The following is a 27,583-nucleotide window of genomic DNA, read 5'->3' as shown; positions in this document are numbered from 1 at the left end:
ATTTTTATTTCAGTAACCTTATTTGCTGTGTAAATATTTACGCACTAATATTCAGTTTATATCTCTTCAGTGCTGGCTTGGCTATTATGCCTTTTCCATACCCAAAATGGAAAACTCTTTAAAGAACGCATTTTAATAAGCACAGTCACACAGTAGGAAGCACCCAGGGTTAGGAGTTATCTGGAGCTGAATCTATGTGGCCAATCATCAGCCTGAGGGTGTGTCATCCTTCAGAATTCTCAGTAGACGCTTCTGTTAAAAAAAAAAAACAAGTTTTTCTTATAGTGATGATTAAATGAGCCTCTAAACTCACTTAGCCATGGGCTGTATGTGGCTCCTGTCGTTGGTAAAGCCATGGACAGAACATCAATTACAGTGAAGAGTCATAAGCAAAATAAGCTTAAGTAATACAGGAGGAAGTTGAAAGTGTGCTAGAAAGAAAGTCCAAATGTAATTTCCTGTCAGACAGGGTCAAATGAATGTCTTCAGCTGCAATATGATATGTATCCCTTCAATATCAAACCTTGGAAAATATGTTTTAGAGTACCATAAATTCAAGCATTTCCATTCTATCTATTGTTTAAAGTGTGTAGATTTTCCAGTCCTTTGGAAAATTTGTCTCAGCGATGGTGAACCCATGCTTGGCAAGTTGAACAAGTTTCCATTCCTTAAATGCAAGAAGGGTGATTTTACTTTAAAAGTGAAATGTATGCGGGATGTGGCTCCATAGGAGGGTATAGCTACCCGGAACAGACTTTTAAGAAAATGATCCACAACAACAAGAGCGGGTGGGGGAGTAAGAATTTTAACGCAAAGCATGTGCGCATTGCTCTTCATTGAATATGTGTAAGTTTATCATCTCAGTGGAAAATGAAATAGACACGGGCCTTCCAGACATCGAGAATGTGTCTTTCCTTGCTTCACTGGCCGAGTCAGAGCTGGGTTTAGTTGTACCTGACAACTAAAACCAGTGCGCCAGCTCAGCCAGCTATTCCTCTTCTGCTTTGGCTTCTCCACGTCCTGGACCAGAGTTCTCAGTGTGTGCAGCAGCAGCTGGAATCTTCTGCATCAGGACATCTTCTGCCCTGGGCTCTAACACAGTCCCGGCGTGAAAGTCCAGCTCCACCCTCCCGAGGGGGCACACGAGCTCTATGGGAAGCAGCTCCAGGAGTGACGTCACTAGGCCTCCATGTGGACAGGTGGTATTGAAGACGTCGTCAACTGACACATAAGGGGTTTAGCCTATTTGATAAGACTTGGTTCCCTGATATAAAAATGAATGGCATCTTTAATATTCAGCAGAGCCTCGCTGATGGAGCCTTTCCAGTCTCTGGGATCCGAAGGTGGTGCCTGGGGAAAGCTAACCTAACGATTACTCACTTTGTCTATCGTGTAGAATAGAGCCAAGGAAAACCTGGCTCAGAATTATATGGTTTAATTTACTTGGTCTTCATAATAAGAATTACTTATTTATGATAAGAGATGGGGGAATATCAAGGACCAAGTAATCCAGTTAACTTAGGGAAATTCTATTAGCATCTTTAAAAATCCCCTTTAGAAAGGAAAAGAATCACAGGATTATTTCATGAAATCCCACTGGCTATGTGACAAACAAAGAAAAAAAAAAAGAAAAAGAAAAAGACAGACCTGCAGACCCTTCTTCAGGTGTCTTGCAAAACCCAACATTTCTGTGGTTTTTAGCTTTTCCTTGTGTGTGTGTGTGGGGGGGGGTGTTTTGCCTGCATGTATGTCTGTGCACCATGTGTGTGCCTGGTGTGCCCTCAGAGGCCATAGGGGGCGTAAGATCCCATGACACTGGAGTTACAGGCTGCTGTGAGCCGCCATGTGGGTGATGGGACTCAAACCTAGATCCTCCGGAAGAGCAGCAAGTGCTTTAGCCACTGAGATCGCGCCCCAACCCCAACACGTAATATATCAAACAGTCAAAACCCAAGAAATAGACTTAGTCTCTGGACCGCCAAACTCAAATGATTCCATAAAAGGGCTTATGAGCAAGAATGCCTTTGATGTTTTGTTTTTGTTTTTGTTTTTTACATTTTGCTGAAAGATCCGAAACAAAAATGAGAGCTCTTTTTAATACTTTGTTGCTTCTCTAATGTTGACAGTTATATTTTCACAATTCAAATATATTCCCCAGCATAGTGTCACATTTATTTTTAGTGTAAGAAATAAAATATAATATGCATAAATTTCATGTCTTGTGCTTTCTTAAAAACAGGGTTTAAAGTTTTTTTTTCAAGGAGGATTGTTACACTCTTTTTCATTAAGGTAACGTAAGGAGTCATTCATAAGTCTACATAAAATATCAGTTGAAAAAGTTGAATGCCAGGCAGTTTCTCAGATTCAGGGTCAGAAGCCTTATCAGTTGAGGTATCCAAGCCTTCTGCCAGGCAGTTTCTAAAAGGAGAAAATGTAACTCTTGTGTCTGGGCAGCCAGGGCCGGGCAGCACAAATTTGCACTTTGTCTCCCTAAACCCTCACGTCTTATAGCTTATATTACACTGTAATACATTTTGTACCAGAAATAACTTTCAAATAATAAGTCGGCATTAGGGAGGAGGTCATTAACCTTGGCGTCTATTACACAGAATGTCACAGAAAAGCTCAGGTAGGCTTAAAGAGAAAGAGCAATCGGTAAAGGGCTCAGGGAGCCAAGTTTGATCCCCCAGAAGTCCAGGCACGGTGGTAAGCTTGTAAGCCCGCGCTGTGGGAGGAGACAGGAAGGTCTGTGGAGATGACTCCAACCAGCTGAACAAGCCAGCATCGCAGAAAGCAAGGTGGACAGCGCCTGAGGGATGACTCCCGAGCCCGCCGTCTGCCTCCCTGCACATGTACACCTGCGCACGTGCTCACACGCATCCTCAGGTGTCAGTCCGAGCGAACCTTTCATCGACTGTGGGACACTCCCACCGCACATCACCACGTCTCACGTGAAGTGACTCCGTAACTCAGAAGACACCAAAGCCACCCCTCAGCTCTGCCGTCCTGGCTCCTGCCCTGTTAGAAGTCACACCATCTTGCCCGTCCCCTTCCTGCAACAATACTCCCACACCCAAGACCCGAACTGCATTCAGGCGCACCCTGCAGCTTTACAGACTTGAGCCCATTGGAGCCAAAGCGGATGCCAGTCCCGCTTAACACGCGGCCGGTGTGGCTGGATGAAACCACAGACTTGAATGTTGTCTGCCCACATCTGACTCCTCCGATGATCAGTTATGGGACTCATCCTGTCTCCTTCAATAATGAAGTGACAGTTAAAGAAAATGCCCAGCTGTTTGGTAAAGCTGTGAAGGTCAAATGAATAATTGATGCAGTATATGTAGTCAAGTGCCTGGTTCCTAGCAGGTGCCCAGCAAGCATTACCTGTTATCAATCAGCATGTGTGATTGACACTGTGTGATCAGACACACGGAACAACTTATTACAATATGGCATCCTTTGCACCATCTGATGATATTCCTTTTTAGAAGCGTTGTGCTTACAAGCCTGCGACAAAGAACGCATGTTGGTCTCTTTCACCCTAACAGACCAATGCATGTCCCAGGGGTGAGCTTTTGGGTTTCCAGGTCACATAAATGACCTTGCACTGCTTTCCTGCTTCCCCAGGCTGCCGAGAGGAGCATTTGTCCTGGAGGTGCTTCCTGACTCCACCATGTCCCCAGCTTGGGGTAAAGCCACCTCCAAATCCACCATTAGGACTCTCTTTTCTCCTACCGTTTGGTACAAAGTCTCCTGCTCTCTAGGCTGAAAGTGAAAGGAGAGAAAGAGAAATAAACAAAGGCCTGTGATTAATTCTCTTTCAAATCTAAGGGAAGTAGTTTTCCACTCTTGTCTCAGCAGACAAGAAGTAATCAAATCTCTCTGACCTCCTTAACAAAACATTCTTTGATGGCACACACGGACTCGGCAGGAACTGAAGGTTTAAACATACCTGGAATACTTGACCGCACATAGTTCTCCAGTGTCGTTCAACACCACAAAACTCCCAAGAGCACACTATCCCTGCCCCAACCAGCCCGACTGAAAATTAAAGTGGTTAAGCACATTGTCAAAACATTTCCAGAATGTTTTGACTAGGTCACGGGGACTGATACCAATGTTCCAAGCGCTCACCTGCATACTTTTGCGCCTGGAAGACTCTCTAGCTTACAGCTGGTATTTCCATAGAGGATGATCGTGTGCCAGCACCTGGCTCAGTGACGAGCAACAGTTCAAAGCGCAGCTTTGGGAGCTTGCAGCCAGTGGAGGGTGGGAGGCTCACGCGTAGCGTCGACGGTGCTGACAAGGAGGGTTCACTGTTTGCACTGACCTCCAACAACCTCACGCCTACCTCTAAAGTTCCCCAATTAGGGTCACTATTTCTGGAGCCCGCCCTCCTGGATGTCCCCCTTCCTGCAGTTCTTTTGCAAACTCAGAGATGTTGAGGAGAAAAGAAGTGAGCCAAGGGGAGCAGGGGGTCCTTGGGGTCACAGGGTAAGGGCTTAACTGGGGATCTGAGGACAAGGTCAGGCCTTTGATGTCGCAGGGCCTCATGGATCAGAAAGGATTCTTCTTAGAGAGGCATCGCCAGGGTGACTGGAGGGTGAGGGCAGCAACGGCTGCTCCCCTTTCATGGCAAAGGGCACACTCTCCCTGCACAGGGTGGCCTCACACTGCACTTCCTCCTGCGGGGCAACTCTCCGCCTCAATAGAGCTTCATCTACACTGTCATGACCTCTGGCTCTGCCCTTAGTGAGAGGTCAGAAGGAAGCTCAAGGCCCTAACCTGGGGAGACCAGACATGCACACTTAGAGACTTGGAATTAATATCTACCATTTGGGGAGCTTAGATATTGTTGGCATTTTGGTAAAATCTCAGAAAATTACAGCCTATTGGTGACACGCAGACACACATACACACACATATACACACGACCCCACATAGAAAATCAGAGCAAAACTATACTGGACTTGGAGTCAGAAGACTTGGGTTTGAGAACTGGGCTAGCCTTTTACTGGTCAGTTGCATTAAACCCAGCATGTAGCTGATCTAGACGGTTTTCAAATGTAAATGGAGAAGAAAAGGCCGGTGCCCCATAGGGCTGCTGTATGGATTAAATGCAAGAACTATCAATACTGCTTTTGAAAGCTCACACAGCAAATGGCTGAGTGTGGTAAAACACACCAAAAAACAAAGCACAAGAGGACTATTCTATAGAAGGGAACCTGGGTCTGATGGTACAGGCCTGTAGCCTCAGCTACCATGGAGGCAGAGACAGGAGGATTCCAAGGTCAAGGATAGCCTGAGCTAAAGTGAATTTAAGTCTAACCTGAATAACTTAGAGAGACCCTAAATGGGGAAGGAAAAAACATAAAGAGGAAATTGGTATCACATTAGATATGTTTGAGATGAAATGATAACAGAAAAAACAGAGGAGATTTTGCTTATAGGCTCGGTGTCTTCTGGAGATGTTGGTGATGAAAGATGAAGACGAAGCCTTTATCGGGTGACTATGGCACATCTGGCATAATTCTAAGCATGCACTATCTCTTGAGTGTGTGAGAGAGAAAGATTACTGGAAGGCAGAGAGAGGGAGCTGGCATGTATGTGAAGTCCAAAGACAACCTCAGGTGTCAATTCTTACCCTCCATCTTGTTTGCGTCAAGGTCTCTTTTATTTACCACTGTGTCTGCTGGACCAGCTGCTCCTGGAGAGTCCAGGGATACTGCTGTTTCCAGCTTCCATGTTGACACACGAACACGGGGATTACAGATACAAGCTGCTACAGTCAGCCTTACATGGGTTCTAGGAGTTCAAAATCAGGTTCTCACGCCTGCGTAGCATCTAACGCTCCAGGCGACTAATACTACAGAGGCCACTTCACAGGCAGGAAAGCAAGCAGAGATCAGGGGTTCAAGTCCTCAAGACGGACTCCCTCAGCAAGCACTTGCTTTTGAACAGATCGTTGTTTGAGAAGATAAAGGTCTCAGAAAGTTAAAAAAAAAAGAAACCTTTGTTCACCAAGACTGAAAGAGGGATGAAGTGAAAGGGCAAGGAGAGAAGGAAGTTCCAGCCACGGAGAAGAAACCAGCAAGAATCCTATTGTGAAAGGGGAATTATTTGTAAGAGACAAAAAAATAAAGTCACCTGTGTGGAAGGGTCAGTAGGCAGTCGAAGATGTAATTGTTGAGAGATTGGTTCAGACACACCACGGCATTTTGCCCCCAGCCTGCCCAGTGCACCAGGCACACTCGTCAACGACGCTCCCGTTCTTCGAGGCATGCCCTCAGCTGTGACAACCGAGGGCTGGAGTGAGGGAAAGTCCTGCCATCCCCGAAGCTTCAGGCCACCATTCTGGGAGCAGCGACAGGAGGAACAGCTAGTGGGGGCTGTCACCACCAGACTGCTGACAGGAAGTCTGCAAAGGAAGCCGCCGGCTCCTCCACAGGTAAGCCAAAGCCCTGTTCATGCGGGCAGGGGGCTCTTTCTCCTGGGAGCAGACATCCATACAGGACTGTCTGAGAAAACCACTGATGTCTACAAGGACCCTTACATTCCAAACGTTGGCAAGATACTTCACAGCTTAGCCACAGATCTTTATGGTTGAAAAAAAAAAGTCACAAAACCAGAGAAGAACATGGAAATCTTCAGAATAAATATGAAATTGTCAAGTGCTAGGGGTAGGGGTAGATTTCCAAGGAAAGAGAAAAGCAGTGGTTATGGATTTGGTTTTGTTGCCCTGGGGGAGCAATGGCAGGGGCCACCCTTCCCTGGCCTGCCTGGAGTATCTGTCTTCAGATAGTGACCTGAAGACACAGTGCAAACAGAATCCTAAAGTCATATATATATATTTTAATCAAATACAAATATTTTGCTTCAGTTTGTCCATTCACATAGACACAGACTGGCCAGGCAGTCTGTTGAAAATCAGCAGAATTCCAAGGATCTAGTATTTTAAGAGACAGTCACTAGCAGAATGTCAGATCTCTCAATATCCTTGTCAAGAAGGCTATGTGGGTGTCAGTTAATATTCACTTGACCCCAGCTCCTGCACACACACACACACACACACACACACACACACACCAGGACATCTCACAACTAGCACAGTAATGTGAGTGTTCCGGCCTGAAATCCCTAAGCAAAGAATGGGCGCCAAAGAACTGACTGATAGCCACTGAGGGAGATCCTGGAGGGGCAGCCCAAGAAACCACTTGGCCATGGAGCTTTAAGCGGCCCAGCTGATGGCGCCATAAAGAGCGTCCCCATACATGCAGCCGGCCACCCTTCTACTCCTTGTCTGGACCTTTCACCCCTGACCCGACTCCTCAGTAGGGTCAGATGAGGGTGAGATGCTTTAGAGAAGGGTAGGCAATGCAGGCGAGAAACACATGCTGAGCTACCCTGCTAAGTATCTCCCACACCTTGTTCCCCCCCCCCCCCCGGGAAGCCTGCTGAAGGGAGGAGGCGATGACAACGTTATCATGACATGACCACAACAGGCACTCCCAAGACCATCATCACAGAGAATATCTGATTGAATTACCACATAGCTTTACAATAAAGGCCATTTTTCAGTAACAGAGAGAAACAGGAGGTGAGAGAAATCACAGAGCCGTAAGTACGGAGCGGCATGAGCTGCAGACCTGATCGGCTATGTCCTCAGGACTTAGTGAGTCCAGAATGTTTGCGCCCAGAGTGAGACAAGAAAGATGAATTCTGTGCCCTAAGGTGAAGAAACCTGAACATGGTCAGATTTTTATTTTTTTTAAACAGTCAGTTCCCAAAAGCCAACACAACCTGCTGGGTACAGGGTGGGATTTTTTTTCCCACAACATTTAAAAATCGAGCTGCCAAGCATCTGCTCTCCTGGAACAGCCATCAGCAGTGGATCCAAACAATCAAATGAACTTTTCAATTTCCAGCCTGGCTGGAAATTATTGTAACTGGTCCCCATGATGGCATAAATTAGTTTGGGGATTCTATTACAACTCACAGACAGTGTACTCTATCCCGAGACAGCATAGAACACTGTGATGAATGACTGACAATTGCTTATCAAGTTCGCTCGTTGCTCGAAGAATGAAAATGTTTTGCTTATAGATGAGTCTGCTTTTAAACCAAAGGCTGATAATTCGTCAAATTCTCCCTTTCTCCTATGTTTATTTGAAAAGAGAGAGTGCATTTCGAGGTAGAAGCCTATGATAGCCCTCGTGGCGTACTCGCTCTCTAACTGCCTCTCCTCTAGAATTCTATCGCCTTTGGTCAAGGGAAAAATATAAATGCACCCAGGGATTTGTGGGATTGACAGAACCAACTCCGCTTGACAAATGGAGAAAATTCCACGCCCGACACGAATGGGAAACATCAGGTTAGTATGTCCCTCAGACCAGCTGCTGCGTGTGCTGTGGCTCTCTGGTACAGTCCCACAAATCACAAGGGCTCACAGTTGCCCAAAGCCTGTGGCATTTACCAAGTGGATGGCTGAGGCAAAGACAAGTCTTTGTTGTGTTCTGGGAGAGCAGATGAAGCCTCCATATGTTGTCATAATCTCTTTGCTATAAAAATAGCTTTGCGGACTGAGAGCGCTTCCAGGAAGGAAGGAGGAATGGTGGGCCACCATTTAGCAAATGGTTAATAAGGTGGAGGCTTTGGGAGATGACCAGCCCATTCCGGGGCCTGAGACCATCCTTAAATTACCACAATCAGTTACCACGGAGGTTTCAGGGTCTATATGCTGTTTATTGGTGGATAAGGAATTCTTAATAAAAACTGCAAGAATTCAAGAGGTCCTGAGTGGCACATGAAACAAAGGAGAAAGAAATCTTATCTGTTTGGGATCCCAAAAGACCACTTAGGACTGGTTTAATGTAACAAGTGTCACAGAAGGGTCAGAGGAACATCTCCACGCAGCTCAAAATGCTATTTCCACTCTGCTCATTTCTTGGTGCCTGGAGAGGCCAGACAGCTGGCTTCCTTCTCTAAGGGAGGAAATGAATGGTGTGTTCTCTCTCCCTGACTGTGAGGCCTCTCTCTCGGCTCCTCTGTACTTCAACCCCAGCGCTGACCCTCTGGGTCAGTCTGCATGACAGGGTCACCTGTCCTGCCCTCATCCTACTGGATAAACTGGTGTTCTGTGGCCCTACCTTCATACCAGCCCCACGGAGAGTCCCGCTAACTCCTACAGCTCTTCCTTTCCTCAGCCTGAGACTCGGGGCCTCTTCCTCGTCTCTGCTCTATCTGCCCTCAGTCCTCTTATGAGCTCATGCAGTCTCTTGTTGAATAGGTGGTCATAGACAAGTAATTCTCAGGCTTATTTATCTGCCATGTTCACTCTTCCTTGACCTCCAGACTTACATATCCAACTGCCTATCCAGCATTAGCGCTCGGTGGTCTAGAGTTCATCTCGACAGGCCCTGCGCTGCTTTTCTGAACTTCACCCCAGGCCCTCAGTTGATGGGCCCCATCCCCCAACATCACCTCAGCTGACGAAATCTTCACCCTCCCAGCTGTTTGGGCTAAAGTTCCGGGGATAATCCTTCACCAATTCTCTCACACCCTGCATTCAGTCTGTTAGGAAAGTCTGACTGCTCTGGCTTCCAGAGAGACTCAGTATCTATCTAGAACATGATTACTGTCCTCCAAAAGTGTCAGGCAACGGTGACCCCGGTGACCCGCTATCTCCTGTCTTACTCCTCCAACCTCTTAAGCGGTCTGCCTGTTTCTCAAAAGATTTTGTTCTCATTCTAAAAGCCAAATTCCATTTTTAATAGTGAAGTCACGGTTGTGGGGGTTGGGGAGATGGCCCCATCAGAAGAGTGCTTGCCATATAGTATGAGGACAACCAGCGTCCCCACAGAAAGCACGGCTCGGCAGCATGCTGAGGAAGGTCCCTAAGGCTTATGGCCAGTCAGTCTAGTCAACCAGTGAGCTATAGGTTCAGGGAAAGACTCTGTCTTTAAGAATAAGGCGTCCTGGTTGAGGACGTGCAAACAGCTGTTCCCAGTACATGGCGCAACCTTCTCCCAAATGAAAACAAATCTCCTTGACACCATGATTCCTAAGTCCCCTTTTCCCAAGAGGGTCCTTGACACCCTGAGTCCTAAGTCCCCTTTTCCCATGAGGCTCACGCCCCATGATTTCAAACTTTCTAGCTGCAGCCTTCTGTCTTCCCTTTTATTTCTGCTCAGCATCATCAGCCCTCACAGACCCTGAGGTGCACATCTTTCATGTTGGACCCAGCTGCTGTTGTCTGTCTTCCTCTTTGCCTCCAAGAAGACAGGGATCTCTCTCTCTCTCTTCCTCCCACTCTCTTGCTCTCTTTCTTTCCTTTATTTTTCTCTCGTTTGAGGTGTTCCAAATGCCTGGACCAGTGCCTGCACACAGTAGTTGCTTGATGATTCTTTCTGGAATAAATGGATGAGCACTTGACTGTTGCTGTTATAATAAGATCAATCGAACCTGAGGTCTTGGCATTTTATTTTTGTGCTGCTGAAGTGTCCCTGTTTTATCTTTCCTCATTTGAATTATTTAATTCATAAGACTGTTTTATGTCTTTTTTGCTCTTCGTTTAATTATAAAGACATTTATGAGCTATTAAGAAATGGGATCTATTTCTCTCTACAAATGTTCTTGAGTAACAAGTTCCAGGGTCCAGACAATGTCAGGGAGTTGCCCAGGGAGCACAGAAGAGCTGCAGGAGTCAAACCTTGGTTCTCAGTCCTGGGAACCAGAAGCCTAGAGAAAAACTTAACTCAAAAGTTCTGCTGACACCACTACTTCCGGTACTGTGTCAGTGTCTTCTAAAATTCTTTTGAAATTTTAGTCTGCATTATATAAATAACACAAGCGTTTCCACACTATTAGTACAGACATGTATTATAGTGAGGTGTCTCTCTTGACATTTACCCAGTCCTGTTCTACTTCTTTTGGGTCTTATTTCTGTTCATTCAATCATTTCATTCCACAGTACTTAATGGCTGTCTATCGCAAGCAAATGCCCTGTACACTAAGGATAGAGTAGAAAAACAGGTAAGAATGGCCTCACCCTGTCTCTCTAGCCCGCCTCGGCCCAATGGATGACATCAGCTAGCTTTATGCAGCGTGCACACACACACACACACACATACTATATATATATACACACACATTACAACATGTATAACATGCATTACCTCTTGTACCACCACAGGGGAATGACTCTTCATTTTACAAGAAAAGAACATTAAAGCACTGATAAGCCAGATTATTGTCCAAGGTCACGCCTGTCATAATGTCAGAGCCAAGAGAACTCGGTAGTCCTTGAGTTCTCTGTCTTCTGTCTCCTGCCCTTCCTCCAGCCCTCTGAACCCAAGCTATCAGCCAAGACAGCAGGCTCCACCCCCCACCTCCACTCTGCCCTGGCCTTCCACCCCACCTCCACTCTGCCCTGGCCTTCCACCCCACCTCCACTCTGCCCTGGCCTTCCACCCCACCTCCACTCTGCCCTGGCCTTCCACCCCACCTCCACTCTGCCCTGGCCTTCCACCCCACCTCCACTCTGCCCTGGCCTTCCACCCCACCTCCACTCTGCCCTGGCCTTCCACCGGTTTCTCTGGAACGGATCACCAGGTAACTATTCACTCATCTCCCCGCCCCCTCTTCTTGCTTCCAGCTATCCATTCTCTACTGAGAGATGAGAGAGAATTCAAACAAACAAACAACAAACCTTGAGTCTTCTAACAGGACTAAGCATGGTGTAGCATGCCCCTAACCCTACCAGCTACGCAGTGTGTTCAAGGCCAGCCCAGATTCCAGGAACCCCACCTCAAAACAAAACAAAAACAACAATACAGACTTCTGCTGCTCTCTACTGTACTTACAACAATCCAATGTAGAGTCTGAACAAACCTTGCCTTCCATACAATCGTGTGCCTCCTCTTCTGCCACCAGAAACTGGCCTGGTCTGTCCTTTTCTTTTTGCTTTCCTTCCTCCTTCTTCCAGCATGACCTCTCTATGTAGCCCACGCTCACTCAAACTTTATGTGACTTTCATGCCTCAGCTCCTCAATGCTGGACTTACAGGTGTATCTCACCTCTAGCTACTAGCCTACTTTCTGATCTTTGAGTACATAAGGATCATTTCCACCTTGGAGGCCAACCCACCTCTTGTGTTCCCAGAGCTTGCTTTCATCCTCTGGGATTTAATGCCAATGTTACACCCACAGAGTGGATGTCCTTGACTACCCAAGCTAAAGTATTCCCACAAACCCAGTGGGCAAAACAACTACAAGCAAACCACTAGCATGTTGCCTGTGTATTTCTTTCTGTGTCTAACAGTAAATCGTGTTGTTTATTGTGGCTACTTATGTTTCTACTAGAGTCATTACTTGAAATTATTTGGGTTTTCTCTGCAGCGCTGAGGAGGTGGGGCATGTTCGCTGCGCCGTGGAGTCGAGCTCAGTGTCCCCTACCACAGAATAAGCTGAAGAGGCCGGGGGTGTGTGCCAGACAATTCTGTACACACTTGCGAGCACGCTGCAGCTCTGAATGAAGAATTGCAAGAGCAAGAGTCAAGATAAGCAAATAGTTACCAGCACAAGGACCTTTGAAATAAAAGTGCACAAGTTTTTAAGGTAAGTTTCTTGGTATGAAAAATTAAAATCTTGGGCCAAAAGCTATGAGTGACAGCTCTACTCAAAAGTCAAGACACTGATGAAACAATATTTGGGATGAGAAGGGTATGGAATGAAGTTAACACAAACCTTTAAAAATGGAGAAACTTAGAAATGCTGTTTGGATGCCTATACAAACACAGTTTTATTTAGGCAATTGGTGAATTTGAAAATGACCGTTGATTCAGTAGCGGGAAGCCTCCTCCACATTTGAAGCCAGATATACGATCCACTGATCTCACCTGTCAGTATACAGCAAACAAACTTGGGAAGCAGGGCCTGGAGGAGCCAGGTGTACACCCATGTTTAAGGCAGCACTGGTCGCAGCGGAGGTGCCCTGAGTCCACAGGTGGGCAGGCAAAGACAGTGTGCACCTACCATGGACTAGTTCTCAGCAGGCAAAGATAGTGTGCACCTACCATGGACTAGTACTCAGCAGGCAAAGATAGTGTGCACCTACCATGGACTAGTACTCAGCAGGCAAAGATAGTGTGCACCTACCATGGACTAGTACTCAGCAGGCAAAGATAGTGTGCACCTACCATGGACTAGTACTCAGCAGGCAAAGACAGTGTGCACCTACCATGGACTAGTACTCAGCAGGCAAAGACAGTGTGCACCTACCATGGACTAGTACTCAGCAGGCAAAGACAGTGTGCACCTACCATGGACTAGTACTCAGCAGGCAAAGACAGTGTGCACCTACCATGGACTAGTTCTCAGCAGGCAAAGACAGTGTGCACCTACCATGGACTAGTACTCAGCAGGCAAAGATAGTGTGCACCTACCATGGACTAGTACTCAGCAGGCAAAGACAGTGTGCACCTACCATGGACTAGTACTCAGCAGGCAAAGATAGTGTGCACCTACCATGGACTAGTACTCAGCAGGCAAAGATAGTGTGCACCTACCATGGACTAGTACTCAGCCTTAGGAGCATTCTTACACATGCTACAGCATTATGGGAAACGAAATAAGACACAAAGGCAGGTCCCAAGAGCAGTCAGGTTCACAGAGGCAGAAACAAGCGGTGACTGCCACGCTGCATATGTAATTTTGTGTGTGAGTGCGGGCACGTGGAAACCAGAGGGCAGCGTCAACTGTTGGCCCTCACCTTCCACTTTGAGGCAGGGTCTCAGCTGTGGGTGCCAGGCTCGCTGGCCCGCAAGCTTCTGAAGAGCCTGCTGCCTCCTCCTCCCTTCTCCCTGAAAGTGTGCCGGAATTGCAGGCACACGACCTGCCTTGGCTTCGCACAGGCTCTGGGGAGCGGAATGGTGGTCCTTCCACTTTCCCGGCAGGCATATTATCTACCCAGCCCCTAGAGTTAATTTTTAATGTGTGTATACAGAGTTTCAATCCCGCAAGATGAAAAGAGTTCCGCAGGGGATGAGAGTGCTGGCTGAACAGCAGTGCGTGCGAGTGTTCCGCTGTGGCTGAACTGTGTGTGAAAAGAAAATCAAGCGGGTAGATTTTATGTGTATTTTATCACAATTTAAAGTTTTTTAAATCTAAAAACTTAGCTCCAAGATACTCCAATAAGTTTCAAAGAAAAGAAGCTGCAGACGATGCTTAAAACCTCCTCAGGTAAAAAACTAAGCTAATGCTTATACATAGGAAGGTGTGCCCAGCAAGTAATGCTACAAGGGAGCACAGAGAGAAGCTAACTCCTCACACACTCTCAGCAGGACTCAGTCTCGGCAGAGCCGAGGTCAACAGGGACCGGCTCTTCTTCCTAGTTTCTCAGGGTTGCTGTAATCAACTACCACAGTGCTGGGGTATGGGGCAAACTTCTTTAATCCCAGCACGCAGGAGGCAGATCTCTGAGTTCAAGGCCAGCCTGGTCTACAGATCCAGTTCCAGGACAACTAGGGCTACACAGAGAAACCCTGCCCTGAAAAACAAATAAACAAACAACAACAGAAAACCTCCTACATGAAGGCAGAAGGAGAACTGGCCCTCAGTTGTTCTCTGACCTCCACACGACCATCATAGCATAGGTAAACATACATCATGTGTACACCTACAATAATAAGATTTTAAATTTAAAAACAACTGTATTCTCTCTCCATTCTGAAAAGAAATCAGGGTCTCAAACCAAGCCTGGAATGAAGGTGTCACCAGGACCCAGGGCAGAGTCCTTCTTGCTTCTCTGCTGCTGATGGCTATCAGTCAGTGCTCGGGGACCTTCACTTTAAAGCAGAATTCGTCCACTCTCTGCCTCTGTGGCCACTGTGGTCACAGGGTATTGGCACTGTGCGCCCCACATACCACATGTACGCATGTGTGAGGAAGCAGGAAGTGGCAGTCAGGCGCTCTCCTCAGTCACCCTCTATCTTATATTTTGGAACAGTCGCTCACCGAAGCCAGAGCTCTCTGGTCTGGCTGGACTGAATGCTCAATAATCCCTAAGGTCCTCCCGCCTCAGCCTCCCCAGCCCGGTGCACGGTGACATCCCAGATTCTATGTGAGTTCTGGGGATTTAACTCTAGTCCTTGTGCTTGTGTGGAGACCTAATTCAACCTACAATGCTATTCCTCCTAAAAACAAATCTACTGCCAGCTGTGGTGGCACACGCCTTTGATCCCAGCACTAGGGAGACAGAGACAAGCAGATCCCTGAGTTTGAGGCCAGCTTGGTCTACAAAGCAAGTTCCAGGACAGCCAGGGCTACACAGGGAAACGCTGTCTCAAAAAACAAAAACCAAACCACCCCTCCCCCCAAAAAAATTACAGTGGGGCTGGGGAGACGGCTCAATTGTCCAGGTGTCAGTTGTATGAGCATGAGGACCCACATTCAGATTCTTAACATCGGTGTAATGGCTGGTATGAAGAAGCACATCTGCAGCCCTAGTACCAGGGTAGGTTGGGGAAGGGAGGAGAGGCAGGCAAATCCTGGAGCTGGCTGGCCAGCCATTCAAGCTCCGTCAGGGAGCTCAGGTCCACTGAGAGGCCCTGACTCGCTAAGCCGGAAGGCAGCCGAGAAGCACACCCACTCAGTGTCACTCTCCGGCCTCCACTTTCATACATGTTGTGCATCTGCATGTACATGTACACGCACAGTTAACACACACAACTCACAGACCACTGGCATATAATAATATGAGGTCAGGAGATACCAAAGTGCTTGCCATGCAAGCATGAAGCTAGGAGTCCAGTCCCCAGAAGCCACACCGGACAGAGCTGGGCGTGGTGTGACATGCTTGTAATCCCCACACAGGGAAGGCAGCCTCAGGACGACGCTTGTGGCTCGCTGGCTAGCCAGTCCAGTCTGAAGTAAGAGACCATGCCTAAAGGAAATGGTGGACAGTACCCGGAGAGTAATACATACACACACACACACACACACATACATCATACACACACACACATACATAAGTAAATATCACAGGGCTAGGGACATAGCTCAGTGGTAGGGTGATTCCTAAGTGAGGGCCTGTGTTCAGGCTCCACCCAAGAAAAAAAAACAACTAAAAAGTCCAGTTCAGATTCCTCCATCCAGCCGAGGATCAGCCCTTGAAATCATACACCTAGAGGTTAAGAGCCTGGATTCAGGAGACACCTGAATTTTTTTGGGGGGAGGGGTGGTTTGGTTTTTGTTTTTTGTTCAAATCCAAGCTCAGCCTCTTGCTAGCTACAAGGATGCTCATTCCCTTCTCTGTGCTTTGGCTTCCATAGCTGGAAAACCACACCACACAACAAAGACGGTTATGAGAATTAAATGAGCTACAAAGCACTCGGAACCGAGTCTAGGGCACAGTAAGCACCCACTCAGCACCAACAACTGTTGTCAAAACAATCCCAGCGTCACAGAAGACGCCTTGGGGAGCTCCGGGGCGGGCACCTCTATCTTCGGCAGCACACCGCCTCATATCGGCAGTTTACAGGCACGGGGTCACATAGTCCTCACACAGATCGCCAAGTCCCTCCTCGTCCGGCCCCACCCGAAGCTTGCCTTAGGCAGGACCACCTAAAGCCACGGGGGGCTAAAGGCCGGGCGCCTGTGCCTGCGGCCCGAGGGAGGCGTGCGCAGGCCTCAGCCGCCGGCCCGGCCTCCCACTTCTGCGATCAGGGTCCTATATTTGGATTTTGATCTCGGCCTGACTTGCTGCTAAATCTGTATCCAGTTAATCTTACAGGGTTGTGGGGGAGGAGTCACGTTGCTACGGCAACCCAACAACTTTGGGCAGAGAGAAAGGAAATAGAATTTCAAGACTGGAGACCACCAAAGGACTCCAAAATGCCTATTTCTGCCTTTGTGTCACACACACACACACACACACACTGAATCTTGGTTTGCTAAAATAATCAGACTTTTCTTTTTTCACAAATTTCCAACCATTGACAAAAAAGAAAAGCTTATTCAAGCACTCTCTTCACATGCCATGTCCTAAGAGGACAGAGACTCAAAGTCACACTCCATTCAGCCAGTCAGGAAGCCAGCTCGCTCCCTCTGGACATGAAACGAGCAATTGTCTGGTCTGGATTTTATACATAATATTACTTTTTTTGGCCTGCAGTTTGCAAATAAACTAGCAGCCAGGCACAAGTTGAACTTGGGCCTTCTTGCCGCCTGGTTTAAGGAGCAGGAGGGAAGCAAAGCCCTAGCTGCCTGGAAACCCACCCGACAGGGTCATATTCTGGAAGAGACTCTAGAGCCATTTCTCTAGACTCTTGTACAGGATAGTTCAAGTCATCTGGTACAGATAGAGTCACTGGAGAGAAAGGAGCCTCAGCTGAGAAAATACAGCCTTAAAAACTGGGCTGTAGGCAAGCCTGTAGTGCATTTTCTTAATTGGTGATTGATAAGGGAGGCCCAGAACCATTATAGGTAGGGCCACCCTGGGCAACTGGTCCTGGGTTCTATAAGAAAGCAGGCTGAGCAAGCCATGAGTGATGAGCAAGCCAGTAAAGAGTAATCCTCCATGGCCTCTGCATCAGCTCTTGCCCTCAGGTTCCTACCGTTTGAGTTCCCATCCTGACTTCTTTGATGACGAGGGACTATAGGCCTAATAAAGCCTTTCGTTCTCAAGTTGCTTTGGTCATGGTGTTCCATCGCAGCAAGAGTAATTCTGACTAAGACAACCCTTAATTGAAGGCTTTTATTTAAACCTCAGTGAAGACAGTATTTGTGCTCCAATTTGTTGTTGCTGAAATTTCCTGTTCTCTTTGAAATAGATGTCAAAGCATGCTACCCCCGAAGTTCTCAAATCAGTGATGCTTGGGCCTCCACACCCAGGGCCTGTGTAACAGAACAAGGTTGATGGAGCTGCTCCAGAAGAAGAGATACAGAGCCACTCAGAGATGCCCAATGCCTTGTCCTTTCTACATCACACACTGACACATAAATTATTACATGATTGAAGAGAACAGAATAGAATCACAATAGAATGGAATGTATGACCTTTAAACTAGTTTCTTTGAGACAACCCAAATGGATTGTCTCCTCATGCTAAATTCTTGTCAAAACAGAAGGGTCACCCTTGTTTTTCTTCCCAGTTAGGTTAAAGGAGTAGAGGTCCTTGGCGTCCATGGTCCTTGTCTTCCTAAAACGCCAGGAAACAGAAAGAATGAGAACACTGCAGGTCAAGGGACTCTAAGAGGTTCTTGGAGTGCACTAAGAGAGGCCTTCCCAATCTTGATCCCTGTGTCCAGCACAGTTCTCAAAGCTACCCATGCCAACCTAAAGTCAGCAAACCCCAACCAACATCAGCCTGTTTGTCCCACAACCAGTCCCAACCAATCTTTCTTTCTCCAATAGGACCTGCCATTAATTTTCCGGTGTCTGAGAACACTCTGGAACCATCTCCCCTCTCCCCCCCCCCGTGTACTCCCAAGTTACTTCTTAAGAGCGTTGCCATCAGTTATGGGTGTGTTGACTTATTGGTGTCTCTTCCTTGAACCCCAACATTCTCTGCTTTGACTTATTGATGAATACAAAAGTTCTCTCATCTGCTCAGTGTGGAGTGGTTTTGGCAAGCCCAAAAGGATTCCTGTGAACTTCCATCAATAGCTGGAAATGGGAGAAATATGCTCAGCTCCTAGATGGCTCCCTACTATATTCAACAATACTCCCCATACATTGTGACCTGTGAGTCAGTGAGGTCTGTTTCTAACACAACAAAGACCTTTTTGAGACGCTATCCATTGTGTTCAGTCTCTGGATCAAATAGCTGTACAACTAGCCAATTAAATCACTTCCATTTTTCAGGTGACATTTACATGTGACAACTTAAAGGGGCCGGAATAGGCCTTCTTGGGCTTCAGTGTGTGGACCTGTCTCTTGCTGAGACATCAGTTCTGACTCACGGTTCCCGGGCAGGGCTTGGGACACTGCATCTGTGACGCCTCCTAGGAGAAACAGGTGTTGCTACCACACAGGGCATGCTTTGAAGAACATCATCCCCAGTGCCTGAGCTGCACTCTAGTTCCACAAGAACCAAGGGCGAGGCCTGAAATCATGGGTCACAGCCAGAACAGTGGAGGTGGAGGTGCCAGTCACGTTGGCTTTCAGGGGAGCAGAGGTCTTCTTCCAGCTTGAACCACTGGACACATTCTTAGAAACCCACCGAGTTCTGTCTGCGGCCTCCGATCTTCAGTGTTAATGCAAAATTTCCCACACTGCCATGCTGTTCGTCAGGCCAGTGCCTTCATTTAGTACAAAGTACCACTTCATGAATCAGCTCATTGGAAGACAGGATCAGAAACCTACTCTGAAGCCCACCACAGTCTTGTATTCTGACCACATGACAGGCCGCGGACAGCCCCTCCTATGAACTTCCTGGTCACCCAAGAAAAACTTTTCTCGAAGAATTCAAAGTGGGAGGGAGGCAACCAGAACTACTATTTTTCTCAGGGACACATGAAAAATGAGGCAATAAAATAATTGACCCTAAATGGTTGTTTTTTTTTTTTTTTATTTAAACAAAATAATGCCATAGTCACATAAACAAAAGAGCTTTTCAGCCTATTAACAAACGTTATCCTGTCACTGCCACTGAATGACTCCAATTTTGGAAAAAATTAGCACTTTTTGGCTCAAAATAAGGGTCGGTGCATAAGTAGTACCTTTTCATATTCAAACAATCAACAAAGTCTTCCTTTTCCCCTAGAGGGAAAAAAATCTTCTAAAAGAAAAATGGTTTATTCTCTTTCTAAATTTCATGAATAACACAAGAAAGAAGTGAACAAGAGTGAACACACTCTATGCGTGTTTGTGTGTGTGTGTAAGTGTGTGGTATGTAAGTGTGGGTATACATGTGGATGGAGACCAGTGACCAAACACTGCTGGGTTTTTGTTTTTTTGTTTTTTGTTTTTTTTTTTTGTTTGTTTGTTTGTTTGTTTTTTTGAAATAGGCCTTTTGCTGAACATGGGTCTCACAGTTTTGTGAAGGCCTGTCATACAGACACGGGCCATGAGCCAGGTTTTAGGCAGTGCAGGAGACCTGAACACAGGCCTTCATCCTTGCATAGAAACAAAGTGCTGACTGAGCAGTTTTTCCAGCTGCAATTTTTTTTTTTTTTAAAAAAACAAGATAACTGCTTCCCTTCCAACTCCCCTGCTCTGCTGGTCTATCTGAATGAGTCGAGCTGTGCTTGGGCACACTATTACAATCTGATGGCCGCTGTCTTTCTCCCAGGCAAGGCATCAGATGGCACCAATGTGCTCTAAGGGGCCAGACTTTCTGCCCTTACGTGAATCTATTTATACAGACTAAATCATATTATATGTGCTCTAACATGCCATCTTCACCATCTTCATCACTGTTTAACAAGCATTGTAAGATATACCTGTGCTATTAGATCATTTTATCCATGGCCATTTCCTAGTGTTCCCTATGACTCCTACTTTTATGCTTGTTTCTAGTATTGTTGACTCTAGGTTTGAGGAGGTCCTAGAAGCTGCATTTCCTCCAGCTTCTTTAAAGGACAACAGTAACAATGTCTACATTCTCAACAGTGCTCTGTCACATGAACCCATGTGAAATGGTCGCATCAAGCTAATAACTGATCATCTCACATACTTATCATTTGTTTTTGTGGTACAAACATTTAAAAATCTACTCTCTCATCAACAGGTATTCTGATTTCTTTTGGAGTCAAAGGATGCATTCTATATAGCTGCAATCTTTTGAGATTAAAGGTATTTTTATGGCTCATGACAAGAAGCAACAAAAGATCAGGTCTAGAATCTAGGAAGGCACATGCCCTTCTACAAGACTCCTGCCTCCCGGTGGCCTTTGGATGCTGCCTCCAGCGCTGGCAAGGAGGAGCCTGTTCTGCAACTGGACTCTTTCAGATGGTTCAAGAGTTACTATTTTAAAAAAATCACACAGGAAATCTAGGAGTTGAGCCTTGCCAAACTGTTGCCTAGAGGTCAAACCTTGCAAAACATGCCTCCCCTCTCTTGCCACCTGTCCAGATACCAAACCTTTATGACTCACAAGGGGGAAAAAAAGGAACAATATTCTCTCCCCTTAGGTTGAACTTTTTCTTTCCTGATGGGGGGAGGTCTCGTGGAGCCCATGCTGGTCTTTGGTCACGATAAAGCCCTGACTCTGCTCCACCTGATTCTGTCTCCCAAGGCTGGGGTGACGCATGTGCTACAATGTCTGGTGTACTCAGCCTGGGGGGCCCAGTGCCTCACACGTGCTAAGCAGACGCTCTACCCACTGAGCTGCGCCCCCAAGCCCCTAGCTTCAATGTTAAAGTTAAACTTGCTCAGGAACACCATAGCCCTGGCATGCGGGCCCCACAACTTCCTTCCTACCTGGTTTAATTCCAGTTTAAAGAAGTTCAGGCCTAAAAATAGTGTAAAACGTTCTGCCTGGAGAAGCTGACTCTCGGCTGGTGGGGCTGGTGCTGTGTAAAATCTGTGCCATTCATTGTCATTTGGCACCTTCGGGGTCCTCTGGGTAACCACATGAAGGAGGAGGGCTATTGCGGTGACTTGCCATTTGAGGACCAGGTTGACTCAGTTTCCACAGTGATGACAGCAGGGACTCACCAGTGTTTCTTTTTATTCTATGTGCTGTCCTGGACAGTTTCCATTTACTTTATCTATTTTTAAAAAATGTTTTTTTGGAACAGTCAGGAGGTGGGCTCTGATAGGAGGCCTGTTTGCAGATCATTTCGGGTTCTGCAGCTGCTGTGAGACCCAGGACAAGTTAAACTCCAGGCCCCCTATTCCACATCTGGAAAACAAAGGCCTCAATGATGTGGATTCCTGCCGGCCCGGCACAGGTACAACACACAGCCACGGGTGACTCGATTGTTTGAATTCCTGGCAAAAGCAATGGAAGTTTAAGGTCAGTTGATGATAGACGCTCTCTTAGTGGTAATAAAAAAGAAAGGCCTCTTATAAGAGCATAGAAATAGTATTTTAAAAAATGGATCTGTCTGCTTCTGGCTTTGACTCAAGGGTTAAAGGTAAACAGGTTCGTCCCAGCAAATCTGATCACACCCGGGTTGTGCAGCACACTGCATGTGAAAATGCCAGTCATCCCCACCAAAGACACAGCCACACGGAAGGAACATCAGCTCTCCTGCCCGAGGGCTCAGGTCCATCTCCCCTGCCCCACCAAAGACACAGCCACACGGAAGGAACATCAGCTCTCCTGCCCGAGGGCTCAGGTCCATCTCCCCTGCCCCACCAAAGACACAGCCACACGGAAGGAACATCAGCTCTTCTGCCCGAGCTCCAAGGTACATCTCCCAGAAAGGGGAACCACAGACACAGATGGGAAAAAGCCAGAGATCACTCCCTCCCATCCCAGGGCCCAGAGAATTCCAAGCATGCTCCAGGCAGGGTGAGAGGGAGTCTTGATAGCAAGCACATCTGAACCTAACTTTGGCTCAGTCACACAGCGGCTTAAAATAATTGCCAAATAGTTATATCAATAGTAAGTCATCATTTTTAGCAATTTCTCCATTTATAAGCCAAACTGTACGTCACTGCTCACAGCAGATTTGATAGCAATGATGTTCACATTTGAAAGAATTCTACAAAGCAGCTTGCAAAGCACATTTAAAATGATATTTTCTCACCCACAGGACTCCTTCCTATCTATGTGAAAAAAATTATACTTTGTTCTGCATATTTTATTCAAACATGGCTTCTTTTTAAACAGAATGTTAGCCCTATTAAACGCTTAGCCTTAGGAGAAATTATATTGCTTTACAGAGACTCAATACATACTAGAGTAAAACATTTTTCTTTTCTGCTTGAACCATCTTTAAGTAATTTTCCAAAGGACAAGTGTTAGCTTAAAAATAAAACAAACAAGGAATGGAGGGCTGGGGCCAGCATCTTGTCAGCCATCGGTTAGCTTCTCTGAGGACCAGGCAAGAAGCAGCCTGAAGAAACAACCTTGGTAACCGTGCCTGGCTCTCTCAGGCTACAGACAGGCCTGTCCCCAGAAGGAGCCATTAAATGAAACAAACATTTTGAAATACACCCAAAGACATATTTATTCTTACTCGGGCTAAAATCCTCCTGTTTATTTTCAAGTGTGAGAGGAAGATAAATTTGATAAATGCCTGGGTGAAGGTAGTCTGAGAAAAAAGTGTGATTTCCTTTGTGACAGCACCTGGGCAGATAGCATTGAAGATCTTGAAGCCACAAATCTATCACCTTATGCTTTCAAAGCACTAGTGGGTTGGTAAATGTTTTAACAGCACGTGGTTCTCAGGGTACACCGAAAAGGATTTATAGTCTGTGCCAATTGCCTTGGTGTAAATAGTCCTAACATGGCTTGATTTCAGGCTACCAAGGCGGTGTCACTGCAGAGGCAGCGGCAGACAGCTCTGCACGCGCAGCCAACGGAGCTGAGTGCACTGGGAACACCACAGGCCTGAGCCAGTTTAAACCTCCGCTGTGCCAGAGCCATCTTTCTTTCTAAAGATGATTATCTTTTTCATGATGGACACAATTTTGTTTTGTTTTTCATTCTTACAGTGTTTGTCACCAAAGGATTAACAATGTTGGAAACAATGAATTGCAAAGCCCTTAGGAGGGGGTGTTAATAAACAGAATAACTCCCCAATCTTATCTTAGGCTAATCCTCTCTAACAACTCAGAGCCAGGCCTGGAAGGAAGCACCTGTCTTGATGTCCTCTGTCAGGAAGATTTTTCAGTCCTTCCTGCACAGTGCAATCATCAACATGCTTGTGAAAGTGGAACTGACATCACAGTTAAGACCAAGCACCCGGCTTTTAAGAATTTTGCAAGCCAGATGCTGGATAGTCCCGGGGGAAGGAATCACCTGTTACATGGTGATCCAGGCCCACCATAACCTTCTCTTCAGCGGGGACCACGTTGTCTGCGTGCATGACTATGACTGTGGTGCATGTGTGTGCATGTGTGTGCATGTGTGTGAATGTGTGCATGTGTGTGAATGTGTGTGAATGTGTGTGCATGTGTGTGAATGTGTGTGAATGTGTGTGCATGTGTGTGAATGTGTGTGCATGTGTGTGCATGTGTGTGCATGTGTGTGCATGTGTGTGAATGTGTGTGCATGTGTGTGCATGTGTGTGCATGTGTGTGCATGTGTGTGCATGTGTGTGCATGTGTGTGCATGTGTGTGCATGTGTGTGAATGTGTGTGCATGTGTGTGCATGTGTGTGCATGTGTGTGCATGTGTGTGAATGTGTGTGAATGTGTGTGCATGTGTGTGAATGTGTGTGAATGTGTGTGCATGTGTGTGAATGTGTGTGAATGTGTGTGCATGTGTGTACATGTGTGTGAATGTGTGTGCACGTGTGTGCACGTGTGTGAACGTGTGTGCATGTGTGTGCATGTGTGTGCATGTGTGTGCATGTGTGTGCATGTGTGTGCATGTGTGTGCATGTGTGTGCATGTGTGTGCATGTGTGTGCATGTGTGTGCATGTGTGTGCATGTGTGTGAATGTGTGTGCATGTGTGTGCATGTGTGTGCATGTGTGTGAATGTGTGTGCATGTGTGTGCATGTGTGTGAATGTGTGTGCATGTGTGTGAATGTGTGTGCATGTGTGTGCATGTGTGTGCATGTGTGTGCATGTGTGTGCATGTGTGTGAATGTGTGTGAATGTGTGTGAATGTGTGTGCATGTGTGTGCATGTGTGTGCATGTGTGTGCATGTGTGTGCATGTGTGTGAATGTGTGTGCATGTGTGTGAATGTGTGTGCATGTGTGTGAATGTGTGTGAATGTGTGTGCATGTGTGTGCATGTGTGTGCATGTGTGTGCATGTGTGTGCATGTGTGTGAATGTGTGTGAATGTGTGTGAATGTGTGTGCATGTGTGTGCATGTGTGTGAATGTGTGTGAATGTGTGTGCATGTGTGTGCATGTGTGTACATGTGTGTGCGTGGAGAGATGAGAGGCCAGCATCAAACGTCTTCCTGTCCTGCTCTCTGCTTTATGCTTTGAGACAAAGTCTCTCCCTGAGCTTGAAGCTTGCTGTTGGTCCGCACTGGCTACCCAGCAGGCCACGGCTCCCTCCCCACCTGCCTGAGGTTAGAAACCCATGTTCCTGTGCCCCTAGGGGCTTGCAGCGGGTCCTACGATTGCACAGTGAGCACATTACTCAGTGACCCATCTCCCCATCAGGCCTGCCTGTCTCAAGCCTGCAGATGATGTTTAACTGTTAGTCAGGCGCAACTCCAATAACTAAGGAAATTAACCGAATTCTTAAAATTAATCATGAAAATTAAGTCGCTGGGGGTGTGGTCATTCATGAGTTTCCACCACTCCGTAAGCGGTTAATGGTTTTGGGGGGGGGGGGCGCGGGGAAGGGAAATGACCAATGATCAAAACACATTGCATACATGAAAAAGTCACAATGAAAAGCATCATTGTGCATCATTATATAAAATATTAAAAATCTCTCTTTAAAGGTTAACCATTGAGTCGACTATCTCCTCAAGAAGACTGTATGCAGCTGCCATGCCTGGAAGACCAGGCATTTCTCCACTTCAAAGACACAATGTGAAGCCTCAAGGGAACTGGCCAGACCTAAAATATCTCCCCCTTTCCCTGAAGACAGAAGGGAGGGACCCGGTCTTCCTTCCAGGTTCTCTCCTCCACAGTCTAAGAGACCAAGCTTGAACTCCGGTCACGGAGCGAGGAAAGTGGCCCGGTGTTTCCGGTTCAGCTGCTCTGACAGTAGTGGGCGTCTGTGGGCTGTGATAGACGCTGTGGTTACTTGTGTAGCTTGATGCATGGCTGTACTTATTTCTGTTGAGTTGCCAGTGCAAGTGTGGAGCGACCCTTCCATGTGCATTTGAGAAAGAAGCAGAATCCTCCGCCTTTGCCCTCTGTCCTCAAAGTTCTGCAGAGAGCATTACCATATTAAACACCATCACACTAATTAAATATTTAATTTCAAAACCTTTAAAAATCCCCTGATTTTTTAATTTATTTTTGCTATTCATCAGGGTCTTGAATAAATTGTTTGACACATTAGGGAAACAAGGACAAATTTTGCCCTCAAAAACAAATTGCAGTCCTGGCTCCCTTATCTTTTATGAACTCACATTCAAATACTTTCAAAATTAAAGGTCACTCTTTCTCCATTTCTATCTCCTAAAATAAAAACTTAAAAAAAATGCTATGGCCAACAGGATGGCTCAATGTGTAAAGATGCTTGCTGGGCAAACCAGCTTTCTGTGCCAACTCCATCCATAAAGTTATCCTCTGACTTCTACATTATATACATATTCACACTATTGTAAACACTCTCAAGCACGTGCAGACATAAACAACAACAACAATAATAATAATAATAATACTTTAAAACATTCAGAATGTTTGCACTATGTATTATTACTTCAGAAAATTGGAGTAAAAATAATTCTAAAGTTGTTGACGGGCCTTAAATTGAATTGCCAAAACAAAATATTGCCCAAAAGGGCCTGTAATCTAAGATTTTGGGAAGTAGAAGCAGGAGCATCAGGAGTTCAAGAACACCCCTGGCTATGCAGTAGCTGCAAGGCCAGCCTGGGCTACATGACTCTCTGTCTCAAAACAAAATAAAACAACAGTTTAAGCAAAGGAACTCATAATAGTTAAATTTCCACATTAATAAGTGAGGAAATGGGCCAGGCAGTGAAAGTGCACGGCTTTATTCCCAGCACTCAGGAGGCACAGGCAGTATGACCTCTCTGAGTTTAAGGCCAGTCTAGTCTATAGAGTGAGTTCTAGCACAGCCAGGGTTACACAGAGAAACCTTGTCTCAAAAAACCAAGGAAGAAAGAAAGAAAGAGAGAAGGAAGGAAGGAAGGAAGGAAGGAAGGAAGGAAGGAAGGAAGGAAGGAAGGAGGAGAAGAAGAAGAAAAAGGAAAGAAAGAAAGAAAGAAAGAAAGAAAGAAAGAAAGAAAGAAAGAAAGAAAGAAAGAAAGAAAGAAAGAAAGAAAATGAGCCAATAGGGGAGAGTATATTGACCATAGCAAAAATGAGAACAGTGTGTTCTGGGTGACTGGGACATTACCTTGGCAGCCTTGGGGCTTACCCAGGAGCAAGGCTTCCTACACTCACAGGCTCTGCCTGGCACAGTAGCTCCATAAACTCTGGGACACACGTAATTTCAGACAAGGATGCAGAGCCCTGGTTAACAGAGCAGACTTCCACCCTGGCGAGATAAGCACACCGCTGTGGTTCCTTGTATGTGGCCTTTCTTATGTACATGCCTGCTCGTCAAAACCTTAAGTTCTAAAGATCAAAAAAGAAGAAGCAGAGCTGGGGACATAGCTCGGTCAATATGTACTAGCCTAGCATACAGGAAGCCCTTGGTTCAAACCCTAGCAGTGCATAGAGCCGGTGTGGAGGCACCCGTCTGCATTCCCAGCACTCGGGAGGTAGGGCAAGAGGATCCCAAGTTCAAGGTCATCTCAGACACAGAGCCTGGGCTCCAGGAAACTATGTCTCAACAAAACAAAACAGAAACAAGAAATAGAC

General features: G+C 46.4%; 1 protein-coding gene and 1 long non-coding RNA gene across 5 annotated transcripts in view; both read right to left on the bottom strand.

Moving 5' to 3' along the window:
- The window catches only part of Samd4a (sterile alpha motif domain containing 4A), a 206,481-nt gene that overhangs the window by 134,324 nt on the left and 44,574 nt on the right, over positions 1 to 27,583 (bottom strand). The gene's annotated exons all lie outside the window — the stretch shown is intronic.
- LOC132656403 (uncharacterized) lies at positions 118 to 5,720 on the bottom strand. The gene is made up of 2 exons (XR_009594141.1): positions 4,135 to 5,720; positions 118 to 3,765 (listed from the first exon to the last, which is right to left on the bottom strand). It is a non-coding gene; the product is annotated as an uncharacterized LOC132656403 (long non-coding RNA).

The sequence above is a fragment of the Meriones unguiculatus genome, chromosome 9, assembly GCF_030254825.1.
Source record: "Meriones unguiculatus strain TT.TT164.6M chromosome 9, Bangor_MerUng_6.1, whole genome shotgun sequence".
Classification (NCBI taxonomy): Eukaryota; Metazoa; Chordata; class Mammalia; order Rodentia; family Muridae; genus Meriones; species Meriones unguiculatus.
Note: the sequence above shows the minus strand (reverse complement) of the source record. Positions and strands in the feature narration are given on the sequence as shown.